Raw genomic sequence first — 6928 nt, 5'->3', positions numbered from 1 at the left:
TATGAAACTAGAAATCAACCCCAAGAAAAAAATCTGGAAAGACCACAAGTACGTGGGGTTTAAATAATATAATATTAAGTAATTACTGAGTCACCAAGAAATTAAAAAGTACATGTAAACAAGCAAAAATGAAAACACAATGGTCCAAAACATCTGGGATGCAGAAAAAGTAGTTCTAAGAGGGAAGTTTATAGAAATACAGGCCTACCTCAAAAAGCAAGAAAAAATCTCAATCAATCTTGCTTTACACTTAAAGGAGCTAGAAAAAGAATACCCAAAACCAGCAAAAGGAAAGAAATAATAAAGATTCAGAACACCGGGGTGGCTCAGCAGTTGAGCGTCTGCCTTTGGCTCAGGGCGTGATCCTGGAGAATGCGGATCAAATCCCGCATCGGGCTACCTGCATGGAGCCTGCTTCTCCCCCTGCCTATGTCTCTGCCTTTCACTCACTGTGTCTCTCATGAATAAATAAATGAAATATTAAAAAAAAAAAGGGGGGGGGGGTGGATCCCTGGGTGGCGCACCGGTTTGGTGCCTGCCTTTGGCCCAGGGCCCAATCCTGGAGACCCGGGATCGAATCCCACATCGGGCTCCCGGTGCATGGAGCCTGCTTCTCCCTCTGCCTATGTCGGTGCATGGAGCCTGCTTCTCCCTCTGCCTATGTCTCTGCCTCTCTCTCTCTCTGTGACTATCATAAATAAATAAAAATTTAAAAAATAAAAATAAAAAAAAGAAGAAGAAGAAGGGGATCCCTGGGTGGCTCGGCGGTTCAGCGGTTTAGTGCCTGCCTTTGGCCTGGGGCATGATCCTGGAGTCCCAGGATGGAGTCCCCGGTCGGGCTCCCGGCATGGAGCCTGCTTCTCCCTCTGCCTGTGTCTCTGCCTCTCTCTCTCTCTCTCTCTCTCTCTCTCTCTCTATCATGAATAAATAAATAAATAAATAATCTTTAAAAAAAAGAATAAGAAATAATAAAGATTAGAGTAGAACTAAATGGCATGGAAACTAAAAAAAACACAATAGAACAGATCAATGAAACCAGGACCTGGTTCTTTGAAAAGATCAACAAAATTGATAAACCTCTAGCAGGAAAAGAAAGAGAGAGGACCCAAATGCACAAAATTACTAATGAAAGGGAGAAAAAACAACCAACACTACAGAAATACAAACAATTATAACAGATCCAAATGCCAACAAACTGACAACTTAGAAGAAATGGATAAACTCCTGGAAATATAACTTACCAAAACCAAAGCAGGAAGAATGGAAAATTTGAACAAATTGATTACTAGCAAGGAAGTTGAATCAGAAAAAAAAAACAAAAAAAAAAACAAAAAAAAAAAACAAAAAACAAAAAACAAAAAAAACTTCCCAACAAACAAAAGTCCAGGACCAGACAGCTTCACAGGAGAATTCTACCAACATTATAGAAACCTATTCTGCTCAAACTATTCCAAAACTAGAAAAGGAAGGAAAACTTCCAAATCCATTCTATCAGGCCAGCCTTATCCTGATATTCAAACCAAGTAAAGACACCACAAAAAAAGAGAACTATAGACCAATATCTCTGATAAACATAGATGCAAAAATCCTCAACAAAATACTAGCAAGCCAAATTCAACAATACGTTTTTTAAAACATCATTCACCACAATCAAATGGGATTTATTCCCAGCATGCAAATATGGCTCAATATTTGCATATCAGTCAATATAATACATCACATCCATAAGAGAAAGGATAAGAACCATACGATCATTTCAGTAAATGCAGAAAAAGCATTTGACAAAATAGAACATCCATTCATGATAAATGCCCTCAACAAAATAGGTTTAGAAGGAACATATCTCAACACAATCAAGGCCATGTATGAAGAACCCACAGCAAACATCATACTCATTGGGGGAAAAAACTGAGATATTTCTCCTTAAGTTTAGGAACAAGACAAAGATGTCTACTCTCACCACTTTATTCAAAATAGTACTGGAAGTCCTAGTCACAGCAAAGAGACAAAAGAAAGGAATAAAAAGGCATCCAAATTGGCAAGGAAGAAATAAAATTTCACTGCTTGCAGATGACACGATACTATATATAGAAAACTCAGAAGACTCTACCGACACAAAACAAAACTGGTAGAACTCATAAACTAATTCAGTAAAGCCACAGGATACAAAATCAACATACAGGAATCTGTTGATTTCTATACACAAATAATGAAACAGCGAAATAGAAATTTTAAAAAATCTCTTTATAATTGCACCAAAAATAATAAAGTACTCAGGAATATACTTAACCAAAGAGATGAAAGATCTATACTCTGAAAACTATAAAACATTTGAAAGAAATTGAAGACACAAAGAAATGGAAAGCCATCCCATGCTCATGAATTGGAAGAACAAATAATGTGAAAATGTCTATACTACCGAAAGAAATCTACAGATTTAATGCAATCCCTATCAAAATACCAACAGCATTTTTCACAGAGCTAGAGAAAACAATCCTAAAATTTGTCTGGAAACACAAAAGACCCTAATAGCCAAAGCAATCTTGAAAAAGAAAAGCAAAGCTGGAAATGTCACAACTTGGGACTTCAAGTTATATTACAAAGCTGTAGTGAACAAAGCACTATGGTACTAGATCAAAAATATTCATATAGATCAATGGAACAAAACAGAAAACCCAGAAATGACTCACAATTATATATTGTAATTATATATGGTCAATTAAACTTTGACAAAGAGAAAAGAATATGCAATGGGAAAAAAGGCAGTCTCTTCAACAAATGGTGTTGGGAAAACTGGACAGCTACATGCAAAAGAAAGAAACTGGACTGCTTTCTTACATCATACACAAAAATAAATTTAACTTGGATTAAAGACATAAATGTGAGACCTGAAACCATAAAAATCCTTGAAGATAGCACAGGCAATAATGTCCCTGATATCAGGCTTAGCAACATTTTTCCAGATATGTCTCCTGAGACAAGAGAAACAAAAACAAAAATAAACTAAATAGATAAATAAAGAAGCAGTGGTATAAATATACAGTGGAATATTATTCAGCCATAAAAGAGTGAAATCTTGGATCTTTATCCATTCATTTATCGATGGACACCTGGGTTCCTTCCATAATTTCCTGGCTATTGTAAATAATGCTATAATAAACATCAGGGGGCATGTATCCCTTTGAATTAGTGTTTTTGTATTCTTTGGGTAAATACCCAAGTAGTGCAATTGCTGGATTGTAGAGTAGTTCTAGCTGTAATTTTTTGAGGGACTTCCAAACTGTTTTGTGGCTGCACCAGTTTGCATTTCCACCAACATGCAAAGGGTTCCTTTTTCTCCACATCCTCACCAACATCACATCATATATATGATGCAATATTATTCATCCATTAAAAAGAATGAAATCTTGCTATTTGCAACATGGATGGAGCTAAAAAGTATAATGCTAAGTGAAATAAGTGAGTCAGAGAAAAATATATGTATGATTCCACTTATATATGGATTTAAGAAACAAAGTAGGGCAACCCTGTCAGGACCCCTCTCATTTATGAGAGCTTTCTCTGTATCTCTGCTTAATAAACTTCTATTGCTTTGCTCCAAAAACAAAAACAAGGCAATGTAAATGAGCAAAGAAAAAAAGAGACAAATCAAGAAATAGACTCTTAACTACAGAGAACAAACCGATGATCAGAGGGAAGGTGGATGGAAGGGATGGATGAAATAGGTGATGGGAATTAAGGAGTACACTTGTCATGATGAGCATCAGGTGTTGTATGGAATTGTTGTATCACTATTTTGTACACCTGAAACTAATATAACACTATGTTAAAATAAAATCTTAATAAAAAATTTTTAAATAAAATAAAAGATTTGGCTTTTAAGGTTCACCAACATAGAATAACTGCAAAGATGCCAAGTCCTCCTACATCCATCAGATTATCTGTTCAGTGTTCATTTTATAAAAATAAATCATGTGGATCAAAAATATATATATACCATATTAAGTTTATTAATATATAAATGTTGCATTTATTAATTGTGTTCTAATAGTAATTATAATGATACCACAATCCAAATATCCTAAGTACTTAAAGCCTGTGGACACAGGAAATTTAAAAGCACAATCCAAATTTATATCCATATATTTGCTCTATTCCATTAATGAGAGGGTAATAAATAAAAGACATTTAAGGATAAGAATATATTACATTAATTGGATAAAATTCTATGTGGGGTGGGGAATGGAAAAGAATAATAGGAAGTTTTCCAGTGATAATGAAGTTATCATGTTACACTATGGTTTTTAGTCTCCATTATATACATTTAAAGAAATGATGACTTTTATATTTTTAAATCTGTATTTATGATGATAGAAATTTAATACTTACAACTCTTTAAAACTATAAAATAAAATTCTACATATTAATTTTAATATGTGAATGTGAAAATTAAAAAATAAAAGTAAAAAGTTTGTGTGCCCCTTCTCTCAGGTCCCAGGCTCTTTAAATTGGCCTGGAGTGTGCAGGAATGTCATGGTTTTTGAAGATCCCCAGCTTATTAGTGTGTAGCCAAAATTGACCATAGCTTTAATCTAAAAACAGCTTGAATAGGATAACACTAAACAAGGAGCAGGAAAAATGAAAGCTGCATTACCACCTGCCTGAGTGTGATAATTGTCTGTCAAGTAATGATTTGCAAACTTTATAAAAAAAAACAAACAACTAATCAATAGTCCTTATATAACTTGAGCACAAAAATGTTAACTCATAACTATGGCTGATAACTATGGTGGCTCTCAATGATGAAATGCTATTATTTGCAAGGCACTGTACCAACTATTGTAAGTAAATGACATTATCTCCTCTGTAGATAATCCCAGGCCTGGAGCACTAAACCATGGGAGGTATGGTGACAAAGAAAAACCCCAGATGGTAGTAATTCATTCAGTAATACATTAACTGACCATTGCCCTTGGGCTCATCTATTAGCCTTTTTTCACAACAGTATTTCTTTTTGCTTAACTATCCCAAATCCCAAGTTTGCAATTTAACTAATGTTTTAATCTACTTCCCTATTCTCTTCTATTCTTGTTTTCTGCCTTAGCTATTTCTTCTCTCTCTTGTTATAATTTTTGTATAGCGTTAAAAGATAGGACTAGCATTTGGCCTCTAAGGCCAAATTCCATAATTCATTAGCCATGTGAAAATAACGTAAAATAAGGGTCATTATTACCTTGTGCAGTGGGCTAAATGGTAGAGACTCCAGAAGAAAATGTTTACACCCTAATGCCTAGGACCTGTTATGTGGCAAAAGATGTGGTTAAGGATTTTTTTTTTAAAGACTTTATTTATAAGAGACACAGAGAGAGGCAGAGACACAGGCAGGCTCCATACAGGGAGCCCAGCATGGAACTCGATCCCAGGACTCCAGGATCATGCCCTGGGCTGAAGGCAGCGCTAAGCCACTGAGCCACCGGGGCTGCTGTGGTTAAGGATCTTGAGAGGAGAACCTTATCCCAGGTTATCTGAGGGGACCTTAAATGCAATCACATGTATGCCTGTGAGGGAAAGGCAGAGGGAGTTTTGAGACACATAAACAGAAGGTGATAAGAAGACAGCAGAGAGAGAAATAGAGCCACCACAAGCCAAGGAATGCCAACAGCTACCGGAAGCTGGAAAAAGCAAAGAACAGACTCTCCCCCTTCAGCCTTTGGAGGAATTATAGCCCTGCTGAATCACTGATTTCAGGTTTCTGACTCCCAATACTTTAGGGAATAAATTTTTGTAGTTTTAATTCACAGAGTGCCAATTTGTTACAGCAGCCATGCTGGTACCTCCCAAATCAAAGAATAAGCTAAGGAATGTACAAGTGTTTTGTGAACTGAAACTGCTATACAAATACAAGCTCTCCTTACTGGTCACTTTTACAAGGACTTCCAAGACTGCAAAGAGCCATCATCATGAATCAGTCTTCATGGAATAGAGAGAGGTAAGAGGAGTTCCTGGGGCTTTCCTTTGAATCTATATACCCTTCCCCTTAATCCTTCTCTTCCCATAAAACTTAGTATGTCTTTTGGTGGTTGTGTGGATGTTGCTAATGGTAGCAACTTCCAAAGAAAAGGAATTAGAACTACCTTAGCTATGCCTCTTAAATCTTGCCAGCAATTACTCCTCTTTTTATTTCAAGATCTTATGTTAGAACAGAATTTAGAGCAGGTTTTCTCAATAGCAGCAAGATTGACACTTAGGACTAGACAATTCTTTGTTGTGGGGAATATCCTGGATATTGTATGTTTAGCAGCAGCCTTGTCCTCTATCCATTAAATGTCTGCAGTATTGCCCCAGATTTGACAATCAAAATGCCTCCAGATAGAAAAGGCCAAATATTCTGAGGAGCAAAATGCTAGCCCTCCCTCCTATCCCCACCAGGTCAAGAACCACTTATTTAAAGAATGATCACACAGACTGGCCAAAGATCTTGTAGGGCTCTACTAGAAGATAACCCCAGTCTCCATTCATAACGTGTTAAGATCTGTCCTAGACCTAAAGAAAGGATATAACTAATAGTGTGTTTCATCATTAGTCTTTTTGATAATTTTCAGTGTTTTTTAAAGTATGATCAATATTCTATTTGTGGCAAAATCATCTGAGATTCTTGTTGATCTATAAGACACCCAGAAATTTGCATTACATGTTTTGCAGATGATTCTTACTTTAATTTGTGAGAGACTCGTTTTGATGAGCTTCTTGACTCCAGGTGGATGATGTTCTTTTTTCCTCTTTCTTGGTTCTAGAACCTGATATTGGTTCTGCCAACAAAGTTCTTCACATTTGCTGTCAATTGAACACCCAACTTTAGATACTACAACCTAGCCTCTGTCTATAGTGACATCTCTGATCCTATATCCTCACTCACAGTATTGATCTA

The sequence above is a fragment of the Canis lupus genome, chromosome 4 (assembly GCF_011100685.1).
Source record: "Canis lupus familiaris isolate Mischka breed German Shepherd chromosome 4, alternate assembly UU_Cfam_GSD_1.0, whole genome shotgun sequence".
NCBI classification, from domain to species: domain Eukaryota; kingdom Metazoa; phylum Chordata; class Mammalia; order Carnivora; family Canidae; genus Canis; species Canis lupus.
Note: the sequence above shows the minus strand (reverse complement) of the source record.